Raw genomic sequence first — 13,452 nt, 5'->3', positions numbered from 1 at the left:
ATATGTCTTTATTATCTGAGTTAGTGATGATAACTTAGTCTTACCTGCCACATTGAATTTCTTCATAGGGATGAGCCATTATTTAACTAACCAGTCTCCTATGGGTGGCTGGGTAGGTTGTTGATCCCTTTTTTACTTTTAAAAATAATGCTGCTCTGTCATCCTTACACATTCTTCTCCCTGGAACCTATAAGTGCTTTGCTGGCCCAGATATCTGAAAGTGGAATTGCTGGGCCAATTCTGTACATTCTAAAGTCATATTTCACATTGTTTCATGAGTAACTGGAGTTCTATTTTGGCACATGACTGAGATCACACACCTTGTGAATCATACTGCATTACCTAGTTCCCACATGCTTTTGGTTCCTATACCTAAGATAGCAGTGGCCTGGCCCACAGTGTGTGCTCAGTAAATATTTGCTGAAGTAATGAAAAGTTGGGTGAGACCAGGTCTTACTCCTAGCTCTCCCATTCACTAGCCTTGCAATTCAGAAGTGATGGGTTTAGTCTCTGACCGACTCCAGAGCCTCCACCAGTTCGTCTGTCTGGATCTTACCCAGAGTGATGGGAGCATGATTTGAACTTGGTGATGGTGGTGGATTGGGGCTTAGAGGAGCCTGGAATGTTGCTCCTGAGATGGGCACACCCTCAAGTCATTTGTCAGCACTCCATTCCATCTGACATCTTCAGGGAGGGAGAGGATACATGATGAAAGAGGTGCAAGGGAGAAGGGAGGGGCTAGGTCATGAGATCTTAGTTCTGTCTCTGAGTAATCTACCCAGACCTGCTTTCAAGTTTCCACTATCTAGGCATGCAGCCAACTCCGGGGTGGTTAGGATGGAAGCCAAGCTAGAACTCCAGCTAAAATCAAGCTTTGCCAGCTGGCCAGGTCCCCACACTTCCCTTATCACAAAGGTTCACAGTGATGCCACAGACCAAGCCTAAAAGATGGTGGAGGTGCTTTTCCGAGCCAAGATACAGTTGGGAGCTCTGCTCAGGGAGTGGGAGTTGCAAGGGTCTTGCTTCTGAGCTGAGAGAACCTCAGCAGTTTGCAGAGTCATGATCTTTGTTGGGCTGCTGTGTGCTATTAACTTGACATATTTGCCCCTACTTTGCACGTGCCAGCTCTTACATCTCTGCATCGAAAAGGCACTTCTTTAGTAGTGATAAGACTAGGGCCAGGGAGCTTATCCATTGCTGGTGAGCACAGAGGACATCGGCCAAGGAGAACTGGTAAATACCTGGGGAAAGGGAACACAAGAAATGAATGATTTCTTTCCCAGGGATGTTCTTCCTCCAAAGAACAATTCTAAAAAAATGCACTGATGCTCACTGAGTTGTAACACTCTTACATGTGTATTCAGGACATGCTTGATCCTTGATACCACTTCACTGAAAAGTGTGAATAAATACATTAATATGGGCGAGTGCCAGTGAGAGCGCAGGAGGCCCGGCTGTGGTCTCTAAGCCAGACCAAAACAGCACGTCATTATGGAGGCAGAGGCTCATCTTCACAACTTTTCACCTTCCTTCTTGTTGGATGACAACCACTTAATCTGACCATCTAAACTGATTTAAAATGCTAGTAAGTACTGATCAGTTAATATGTTACCCCTCATCCATTCACTCATTCAACAAATATGTACTGAGGATTCCATGTTGTAAGATTGTTATACATCAGTAAACAATATAGACCAATATCCTTGTTTGTGGAGTTTGCGTTCGAGTAGGTGGAGACAGACAGTAAACAAAGGATATGTTAGATGGGGAAAATTTAATGGAGAAAAGAGAGCAGGCTCAGGGGGATTGGAGCAGTTTGCCATACCCCTGTGGTTGGAGAAGGTCTCATGGAGGAACGGACATTAGAAGAAAGACTTGAAGGAGGTGAGGGAATAAGCCTTGTGGATATTTGGGGACCAGGGTTCCAGGTAGAGGGAAAAGTCAGGGCTGGTGTCCTCTGTCCTGGTCTGTTCAAAGACAAACAAGAAGGGCAGTGTGCCTGGAGCAGACTAGGAGAACAGGGGAGAGAGTATGTGAAAGGCACAGGTCTTGCAGGGCCTTGTGAGAACTTCAGCATCTCCTCTGAGTGAAATGGGAACTACTGGAAGGCCTTGAGCAGAGGAGTAACATGATGTGACTTAAGGAACATTCTGGCTGTCGTGTTGAGCATAGATTGTAGGGGACACAGGTGAAATCAGGGGACCCAGAAAGGAGGGTCCTGCGTTAATCAGAGTGTGATGGTGGAGGCTTAAACCTGCCTGCAGCAGGGGAAGTGTGGGAAAATGGAAATATGCTGAACATAGTCGGACAGTAGAGCCAGGATTTCCTGTTGGGTTAGGGTTAATGTATGTACATTAAACACTACATACATAATATTTATATGTTAAATGTATGCACATTTAGCATTACAAGTTTTTTTCAGCAGTTTTCCATGTTGGAACTCAAATGTTAAGAGGCTCCCAAACAGACATTTTGGCAGAGGAGGATCTTGAGTCACCACACTAGTGACTGTGTTTCACCAAGAGATGTCCCTGGGGAGGTGGAGGTTTGATGTAGAATTTTCCATTTTCTTTCAGGTTATAATTTCTGCCTAACTCTTTCCGTCATCTTTCTGCAGCACAGATGAAAATGGCAAGTTCCCTAGACTTCCCTCTGCTCGACCTCCATGTCTGCCTCGTCCTGGTCCAGCTGCTTTCCCCTTGCTCAGGTAGGGAACATTCTGCTTTGGTGTATCTGAAGCAGACAATTAACAATTAGTGATCAGTCAGAACCTCTGACAACTTCTCATACCTGGAAGTCCCATTCCAACCTTAAGGTGTACATGCCATTAAGCCAAATTGTACTTCTGTTAGGATCTTGTTCCTCTCTAGGTTTTTCTTACCTCACCCTCGCTGCCTGAGATCCTCCCCCTTTACTCTCATGGCCTGAAATCCCTCTGATGGAGCTTCTCCTTTTGCCAACCAGCTCAGTTTGCTGTGATTGGACCCCCTGGTCCCGTCCTGGCCCTAGTGGGTGAATATGCTGATCTGCCCTGTCGTCTGTCCCCAGAGATGAATGTGGAGGCCATGCAGCTGAGGTGGGTGAGATCCAGCCTTAGTCAGGTAGTATACATGTACGTATACGGGGAGGAAGTAGAAGACCAACAGATGGCAGAGTATTGAGGGAGAACTTCAATTTTAAGAGACGGCATCACTGAAGGGATGGCTGCTCTCTGAATTTACGATGTCAGAGCCTCTGACAGTGGAAGATACCAGTGTTATTTCCAAGATGGCAACTTCCTTGAAGAAGCCCTGGTGGAGCTGAAAGTTGCAGGTGAGCCTTCAGGTTTTGTTTTATCTTGTTCCTTCCTGTACCCTGTGGGCAGATGCAGAGTTCATGCTCCAAATCCACCTCCTATCATCCTGGCTCATCACTAGGAACTGGCTCCACTGCCTTCCCTCTTTGTTTCTCTGAGGTCCTTGGGAAAGACACAGGTTTTCTTCCAGGAATAATCTCTCCTGTACTGTATAATATCAAGTAAAAAACTCACTCATGCTGGCCACCAGGGTCTAAGCAGGCAAGTAGAAGGTTGGGGAGAGGAAGGATAAGAAAATATCTCCTCCATGATGGCACACAGTTGATTGGGTTCAGCTGTGTTCCAGTTAGCTTTCCTGGCCCCCCATGCTGCTGTGGGTCCTGGGAGGCTGACCTGTGGGATGTCATCTGTGCTGCCAATATTCTCCAACAAAAGACCCCCAGGAACACACCTGGATTTGACCTAGTTGTGTTTAATATTTGTTGCAAGGAGGGAGAATGCATGATACGTTGAAACCGTGGGGCGTCTTAACAAGATGGTGAGACAGAAGATTGGTATAGAATTTGGGCTTGCGTTAGGGGAGTTGGGGGAGGGCTTATGGAAGTGGGGCTTTGCTCTGGATTGTATACTGCCAGGAAGTTGGGGGGGTGTGGTTCTGTGGGTGGGTGTCTTAATAAGTCTTATCTAGGAAGAAGACTAGAGTGAGGCTAAAGCTATAATTGGTCAAGGAGCAGCGGTCACTCATAGTCAAGAGAGGGAAATGTTTGGTCATGATTGTGGTTTGGACAGTGTTCATGTTTTTCTCTAATTTGAAACACGATTGTTGAGTGGTCTTGTTTTTGTCTTGACCCACCATTCTGACAAAGGGCCCTTGTCTGATGTTGATGTCCCATGAAACTGCTTATGTTCAACAGGAGAACGTGACACCAGGCTGATGTCCAGATGTCAAGGGTTGCATTTCTGTTTCTCAGGACACTTTCTTGCGCTGTGGCTTCTGAATGAGTTTAGTCAATGGGGAGCCATAGCAGAAGATGGGAGGAGGCAGAGAGGAGAGGGAGGTCTAGGTACTCATCCTCCTGGGTTTCTCCCTGCACGATTACCTCTAGTTTGCTGCATTCCCTTCCAGAAGATCAAGCCTCCTCTCAAGAAAGCCCTCTCTACAAGATTGTCTTATTTTAGGTGTTCAAAAGGGCTTCCTCTCCATCTCTTTTTGGGTATAGGGGTAGGGGGTAACAGCTCCAGTGTTCTTGGCCCTGGAGTATTACTCTATCCCATGTAGTTTTTCCCTCACCATGACCACACTTTTGTAAACACCTCTTGAATTATCTTTTCATAAAATACTCCTTGAATTTTCTAATATGAGTGTGGCACCAATTCATTTGAGACCCTCATTGATAGAGTAGGCTCATTTATCCTTCCACAGCTCTGAGTTCTGATTTTCACATTAAATAAAGGTTTATAAGGATGGAGGAATCCATCTGGAGTGCATGTCCACCAGCTAGTATCCCCAGGCCCAAATACAGTGGAGAGATGTCAAGGGAGAGGACATGCCAGCTGTGGCAACACCTTTGGATGCAGAGAGAGCTGGATTGTATTCAGTCGCAGCTTCTGTAATATTGAAAACCAGCTCTGGGGAAGGGGTATCCTGTTTCATCAGAAATCTCCTCCTCAGGCAGCAAAAGACAGCCAGGATTTCCATTGTAGGTCAGTGCCCTGCTGAGCCTCAGGTACACTATGTTGAGCTGTGGCTATAAAAAGGAGGATGTGTGATTCTCTGTGGCTGACTTGGGTTTTCGCAGTAAATATAAGGCAGAAAACATGGGTCTGGAGCCTTCTTCTTACTCCAGGGATGTTTCATTTCCCCATAAAGCTGCTTATGTCACAAATACTTACTGACTTTTTCCTGTGTGCTAGAAACTGTGCAGGCAATGAGAATTGGGGGAAGATGGTAAAGATCAGACCCCTAAGCAAAGATAAATGACAAAATGAGAAAAGAATACATACAACACATATCTTAGAGAAAGAGCTATCTCCTTAACATATAAAGCAATCCAGTAGGAAAATGAGCAAAGTTCACAGAAAAGGAAATAACACACGAGGCAGTATCCAATCTCACTCAATAGAGGAATGTGTATTAAAATATTTTCTGCCTGTGATATTGGCAACCAAACACACCTGGGTGGCAGATCACACATCCTCATGGTAGGAATTTGGGGATATAGTCACTCTTAGACATTTGTTTTCACGATTTTGTATATTTTTGGTATAAATTGGTACAACATCTTTGGGGTCCATATAGCAGTATTTCTCCAAACTACTTATTTACTGACACAAAATCCCACTTCTGGGAGTCTATCTGACAGATATACTTGCATTTGTATGAAATGACCCACATAAAATGTTGTTTCTTATAGCATTAATCATAATAGCAAGAAGTTAGAAATTATTTAAATGTCCATCAATGAGGAACTTTTATGTAATGGAATATTGCACAGCTGGGAAAGAAAACACAGACGTTCTCTCTGTACTAATATGGCAGGATCTCCAAGATGAAGACAAAAAGCCAGATGCAGAGAAGATTTTATAAAATACTATCTTTGCTATAAAAGAGAAAAAATAAGAATATCTTTATATGATTAAAATTTAATACACACTTGCATAGTACTATGTGTCAACCAGTTTATAAGCATTAATTGAATCCTTTAACCTTATGAATGAAGTGCTATTATTACCCCATGTTACAGATTGGGTCACCAGGAATAAAGCGGGTAATTAGTCCAAGACCACACTGCTAGTCAAGTGGAGGAGCCAGAATTTGAATGCAGGCCCTCCAGCTCCAAAGTTCCTATTCTTACCCACCATATTAAGCTGACTAATGAGAGGCTAATAAATGGAAGGAGGGAGGAGTGAGTGGATGGGAGACTTGGATGCCATTTCATTTATGTTTTTGATATTTGAACCATGTAAATGTAGCCTATTGAAAAATTAAATTCTGAAAAACATGTGATTCTGACGCCCAGGTAACTCATATTCAGATGCGAGAAGCAGACATTCAAGATAACTAATAATATTGTGTCATAGTAAGAGTTTTCTAAATTCTTGTCTGAAGTTCCCTGAGACTTCAGGAGGAGAGAGATCATTTAATGTCATGAGATCAACTCCAAGATCCCCACCCTGGGGGCGAGAGACTTAATCTCCATTCCATTGCAGACCCCTTCTGGAGGACCTGGCCCTGGATCGCAGCCTTCTCGGAGACCCTGCCCATCTTGTTGCTGATTCTTTCAGGGATGGGTTTCTTCTTGTGGCGACAGAAGAAGGAGAAAGAGAGAGAGCAAGTGGAAAAGGATTTGGAAGGAAGGGCAAGAGGTATCAGACCAAGGAAGGAAACCAAGGCACTGGCTTATGGGAGGGTGCCCCTGAGAACTTCACTCCCTCCCCACCCTGTACACTCACCCCTGCACAGGGTCATTTGTAAGGTTTATTTTGCAGAGGTCCTCCAAGCTCCATCCCCGTATCAGTAATTTCTTTTTCCTGCTTAATTTCCAGAGGAGCTGCAGCATGAACTCAATAAGTTCCTATTTTCCCAGGGACCCATATATGTTTCCCTATCACTACTTTAAGCAATGTAATGACTCTTCATGCTTCTTCCATTGCAGAGTGGAGAAAGATCCAGTATATGGCTCGTGAGTGACTCTGACATGTTCTATGAATTCGTGTCTAAGACTGTGCTGGGATATTTCCCAGACCCTTTCCTCACCTCTAACTCTGCCCAGGGCTGAGAAGAGTCCAGGATACATTTACCAAGGGAAAAAAATAAGGATGGCTGATTGGTGGGAAGCAGGAGGAAGTTGTGTTTTTTAATGGAGAAAAGGGCCCTTCAATCTCTCTCTAGGAGGGGCCCACAGACTCCTCAGCCAGCAAGGCACCAGGGAATATCCAGTGGTGCACTTGAACGGAAAGGAGGAGGAGCAAAATGGAACTCCCTAGATGAAGTGACTTCCCTATGCTGGGAAACTCACTAGTTGGTTTACTTAACCCGTAGGTTGCTGAGAAGAAAACAGAGAATGTAAGATTTAAAATAATGAGAAAATCAGAGAAGAAGAAAAGAGAAAAAGGCCTCTTAAAGAGAAGAGTGGCCACAGTGACTCAGTTGACAAGGATTTATTAGAATGGCTTTAAAAAAAATAGTATCTGAAATTTCCTCATGAAGTTGACCAATTCTTTTCAGAAGTAGGTAGGACAGTATACAACTTGAGACAGATTCTAGTACACATATACAGACACATATACACACAGTGATAAAGTGACACCTATGCCCAGGTATGGGAGTGTAGATACATACAAGATAGATCTGCAGTTCTCAGCTGGGAAAGTACTTACATGGTGGCTGTAGTATCCTCAGTGTGCAATTGATGTTCTCAGACTTGCTATTAAGGAGGGGAGTGGAGGAGAGAATTGAACAGGCAGAAGGAGAAGGTAGGAAGGGTTTGGATGAGGGTCAAAAAGGAAGGTTAGTTGGGTGCAAAAGAAGAGAAAGGACATGACTCAGAAATGACATATTTCAGGTGACATCTGTACCTTTCTTCCATTGTAGGTGGAGAGAAGTCTCAGGCCTATGCTGGTAAGTGGCCCTGATGTTCTCTGAGTTTCCTGGCACATGTGTACTAAGCATTTAAGCCTTTCTCTACTGTGTGACCCCCTATCTTTCCCAGTAGGAATAATCAGATCTAGCCCAGAGGCTCATTTTCTGTGGGGGATACCAACCCTGATTTTCTGTAGCCTCAGAGAAGAACTTTCAGATACAGGATCTGGGCATTTTCAGCCACCCCTCACCCAGCTGGCACACATATCCACACCCTAGCAAAGCCTGGCCATGTTGCTTGCATCCCCAGCATGATGAAGGGAAGGAAGTCCACCATTTTTGAGGTGTCGTATGCCTGATTTGGCAGAGCTATAGATGAAGGAAGCTGGACATTGGGAGAGATTAAAGAAAGGGAGGGAGAAAAGGCTTAGTGAGGAGAATGGGTGGGGGAAGAACAGAAATAAATGCCCTTTCCTTATCTGTGTTTCCTGCCTTTCAGAATGGAAGACGGCCCTCTTCCAACCTGGTGAGTGAATCTCTGTGTGTTCCCTAGGACAACAACCTGAGGGACCATAATTTCCCTTTTTCTTCTCCAACTCTTCAGATTCTGGGAAGAAAAGTCTCCAAGACTGGGAGAGTTCAGGGTGGGTGACTTGAGGTCCTGGTCTCAAAGGTGTGCCCATCTCCAGGGCCTTCCTGCTGAGAGCCCAGACAACCAGGGAGGATTGCTTTCCTGGGTTTCGCAGATCTTCGTGGGAAGGAAGAGGCATAAAGGGTAGAGCTGAGGGAAGGAGAGGCAGAGTGAACTAACACTGCAGGGAGAGTGAGGATGTGGAATGACCAAGGAGAGAAGGCAACTCACAAAGATCTTTGCTTTTCCCAAGCTTCTTATGCCACCTCCTGCTGCTGTGTGTCCCCAAGTTACTTAATATTTCTGAACTTCAGTCTCCTCATTTTTATATGGTAACCATAATTCCTATTATGTGAGGGTTGAGGTAAAGACTAAATGAGGTAATGAACATGTATTTGTCAAAAAATCAACAAGAAATTGATGGCTTGTTTCAACTGGGTGACTGAAGGAGGTGTAGAAAAGGAACTGTTTACAAAGGCAGGAGTGGCGTTAAGGGAAACCAACAAGGGAATGTGAAGTGCCCCAGGGCTTAAAATAGTGGGGAGCTGTCACCACCCCTAGGCTTGAAGGAATAGAGAAGGGGGGTTGTTACTGGAGCCCAGAGGAAGCTGTAGTTCAAGGACAGGGCTGCGTGAGAGGAGTCATGCCTTTGTGAGAGCATCACCATCTGACACTGGCAGGGAGGAAGTGGGGGAAATTATGCTGTGCCTCTCTTTTCTTTCTCCTTCCAATCTTCAGCTAATACCTCCCATTGGCCAAACCCAATAGATAACTAGAGATAAGGGAGCCCAATGATGCTGTCCATAGAGGACAGAGAAAGGTGGAGAGAGGATCTGGGAGCACAGAAAGTCCCCAGCATGGCCTCTGGCACAGAAAAGGCATGACAACTATTATAATATCAGATACTTCCTCCATGCCCTGCCTTAGGCTACATATAAAACATGTTTTGTCTTTTTCTGTTCTAGAGATTACTATTTTTATCCCCATTTTCAGATAACGAAGTTGAGGCTCAAAGATAGTATATAGCTTGGGTCTCTGGAAAAAGAGACTGTAGAAAAGGAAAAGTCATTCAGCTCAGTAGTGGTAGAGCAAGGATTGAAATGTAAATCTATGTGACTGTAAAGCACAGGTAAGCAGAGTCATTTTGGGGAGGGACATAGGAAAAAGATGGAAGGAAGGAGCCAGCTTGAGACGTTGGGTTAGGCAGACCTTGACCCTCAGCACTCTATTCCACTGAACACAAGACTCCTGGGCCTTTCTTTTAGTATTGCTGAGGGAGTCACATTCAAGGCAGGCTGGGGATACCAGGCTCTGGATTCAGATCTCCTTAGCCGGATGCAGGTTTGAAGGCTGTGGCTCTGAGGTCTGGGAACAGTGGCTGACCCCATGGCCCATCCCAAACTTTCTGCAGCGGATGTGATTCTGGATCTGGACACAGCACACCCCATCCTCCTTGTTTCTGAGGATCAGAGGAACCTGCAGCGGGCAGATGCACGACGGAACCTGCCAGCCAACCCTAAGAGATTTTATGGGCGTTACTGTGTGCTTGGCTGCAAGAGCTTCACATCAGGGAGACATTTCTGGGAGGTAGAGGTGGGCGACAGGAAAGACTGGTGTGTTGGGGTGTGTAGGGAGGATGTGAATAGAATACATAGTCTTGAAATGGCACCCATGAATGGATTCTGGACTATGCAGCTTTCCCATGGGAAAAACTATGAAGCTCTCACTAACATTGCTACTGACTTGATTATTGCCAACCCTCCTCAAAGAGTTGGTGTTTTCCTGGACTATGAGACTGGTGAGGTCTCATTCTACAATGCCGTGGATGGATCTCATATCTATACCTTCCCACACACGTCCTTCTCTGGGCCTCTGTACCCTGTTTTTAGAGTTTGGACATTGGAGACCACTCCCCTGACCATTTGCCCAGCGCTGACCTGAGTGTAGAATTGCTTTGTTCCTGACCTAGTGTGTGACCTTTCCCTGGAGACCCCAGTGACCATGGGCTCTGCTGATGGAAATGGGGGCCCTGAAAATGAAGTAATATCCTTGTTTTCCACTGGCCAGCCTGGAGCTGAGGCCCTCCTTCTTAACAGCAACACATCACAAAAATAAAATACTTTCTAAATGCACACAATGTGTGAAGCACTTCACTCATATTAATTCCATTATTCCATATGACAGTTGAGTTTGGTACCACTTTCTGTAGATAAGGGAAGAGGTATGCAGAAAAGTGAATTAACTTTCCAAAGGAGACACAGCAAGTGAATGACAGCTGGGCTCAAACAACAATAACTAATATTTGTAGATAACTTAAAATGTACTGGTTCCTGTGTCAAATGCTTTAAGTGAATTTCACTCATTTAATCATAAAAACAACCCTCGGGGTAGTCCCTTTTCGAGATTGTGGAAAGTGAGGCAGGGCCAGGTATAATACTTGTACAATACATACAGAAAATTGTGCTGCTGGGAGAGATTCTGTCCCTGTCCCACTCCCAACCGTTAACCTGTTCTTTTCCAGCCCCATTGCCCCTGTGGGGAAGAGACCATGAGCAGCCCTGAGGTTCCCTTCCCAGGGCACTCCAGGGTGAGGATCACTGTAGGTGACCACAGAGGCCACACCCCGCTTGATAACTTCAAGGTTGATTGTCAGAGCCACAGGTCCAGCACTTCATTGGATTGAGCTGCAGGGTGACGTGGTCCAGAGAATGAATTCACAGGGACTGTATTACACAGGATGTGAAAGGACTAGAGCCCAAACTCTTAACTAATAATGGGCACATGTGCACCCACTCTGTCAATGTGATGCGTGATCATATAGCCAGAACTAATCCTCCTATTTTGAAGGTCTCTAGGAAGCCTAACTTAATAACTAAAGATTGTCTATGGAAAGAATGTGGGAGCAAGGCAGCTAGATGAATTTTAGTGGTATTTACATCACACTGTAGAATTTTTCTCCAGGAAAGGGATATTTCCACCCCTGATCATTAATTTATGTTAATGGATGTTCCTTTCAACTGATAGATTCTGGGTAAAGGCTACTGTTCATTATCATTGCTATTATTTTTCACCAGTGTATCCCCTTTACCCAGCAGGTGGTAGAGTTACATTTGTTAAAGGCAGGTGTCAAGTTACATTTCTTAAATAAATTTGTTAATAACCTTCACTCTTCAACTGAACTTTTTCTATATTTTAAGCCCCCACAGTTTATTCGCCACAGTTGCACAGTTTACCTCATTACAACATTTTCACAAAATCCTTATTGTATTAGTTTTCTTTTGCTGCCATAATAAATTGCGACAAATTCCAGGACCAAAGACAACATAAATTTATTATCTCACATTTCTGTATGTCAGAAGTCCAACATGGGTCTCACTGGGCTACAGTCAAGGTGTCTGTAGGCTGTGTTCCTTTCTGGTGGCCCTAGGAGAAAATCTGTTTAGATTGTTGGCAGCATTCAATTTCTTGCAGTTGTAGGAATGAGATTGCCATTCCTTACTGGCTGTCCACTGAGGGCTATTCCCAGCCTCTAGATGCTGCCACCTTCCTTGGCTTGTGATGGTCTTTCTCCACCTTCAAAGCAGCAATGGCAGATTGAGTTCCTCTCAATCTTTGAATCTCTCCTGGGCTTTCTTCCACTGAATCTCTTTGACTCTTCTGTCTTCCTCTACTTTTAAGAATTCATGTAATTAGATTGAGTCCACCCAGATAATCCAGGGTCACTTTCCTAACATTCCAGGATAATCTCCCAACTTTAAGGTCCAAAGGCTTAATTCTGTCGGTAAGTTTCCTTTTGCCATGTAATGAATCATATTCACAGGTTGCAGAGATGATGGTGTGGACTATTTATCCTACTACTCTTGTAATAGTCACAGCCTCACTCACTCTGGCTAAGCAGGAGGAGGTCTCCATCCTGGTAGGTCCCTCTGTAGACTAAGGGCCTCCATGATTGGAGATTCCCGGGAATTTTGGCAATTTTCTTTGTACCCTTTATTCACCTACTAGACTCAGGTATACATGCCAGAGCGTACTTCTCCAGAAAAGATAATTCTCACTGTTGGATGCAATATGTGGTGAAATTTGTACCTAATCCCATCTCTTAGTTTGGGTTCCCCAAAAGCTGACGCTGAGTCAAGGACTTGGGTTCAGATAGTCTATTTTCAAAGTGATCCCAGGAAATCCAAGTTTGAAAGTAAATAAAAGGAGATGCCAACTAGGTGAAAAATGGCAAAGGGGATACATTAATTATTTCATTATCATGCAGGCAACTGAGCTCAGTCTACCAAGGACACTGAGAAACCGTGTGAAATTGTGGGCTATTCCCCAGAATCCTCCTAATAGGGGTGGGAGCCAGGCCATTTATCCAAAACTCCTATCCACCATCAGTTGAAGGTGGCCCCTGGGGTGTTAACTCCCTTATACTTCAAGGCTGAGCTGTGTATATGCAAGAAGCAAGCACCATTGGTGTTAGAAAAAGCTCTCAGGTGGAGAGGAGGAAATGCAGGCACCTGGGAAATTGTGACCTTGCATGAAACTGTCTATCTGAAGTGGAGCAATGGGCTATGGGATTGGGCATCAACAGCATTTGTCTATAAGGCTTTGCCTCTGAGAATATAGTGAATGCCTATTAAGACCTGTCTCCCCTCATTCCAACCCCATCCATTTAGCACTGGTGACATCCTGTCTTCCAATACATATAATGCCCATATAATGTGACCCCATTGTCCCCTGACATGGACTGGATCTTGGATGGACATCTGACCCAGACTAGACAAGAGTGAATACCTTGCACATTTTGACTGAATGGCTCAGTGATATGTAACCAGTTACACCTGGTTAGTTGCAGGTATTCATGGGAGCTGTGGGAAGGCAGTTTCCATCCACAGTGTGGTCTAGAGAAGCTAAAGGAGGGAGATCTACAGAGAGATTAGACAGAAGCAGACA

The 13,452-nt window shown here is 44.6% G+C and overlaps 1 pseudogene; it reads left to right on the top strand.

Moving 5' to 3' along the window:
• Positions 1–2,622: 2,622 nt before the first annotated feature.
• On the top strand, positions 2,623–10,623 carry LOC124234157 (butyrophilin subfamily 3 member A3-like; annotated as a pseudogene).
• Positions 10,624–13,452: the final 2,829 nt, after the last annotated feature.

Source organism: Equus quagga, unplaced genomic scaffold, assembly GCF_021613505.1.
Source record: "Equus quagga isolate Etosha38 unplaced genomic scaffold, UCLA_HA_Equagga_1.0 72115_RagTag, whole genome shotgun sequence".
Classification (NCBI taxonomy): Eukaryota; Metazoa; Chordata; class Mammalia; order Perissodactyla; family Equidae; genus Equus; species Equus quagga.
This window is presented reverse-complemented; position numbering and strand designations above follow the sequence as displayed.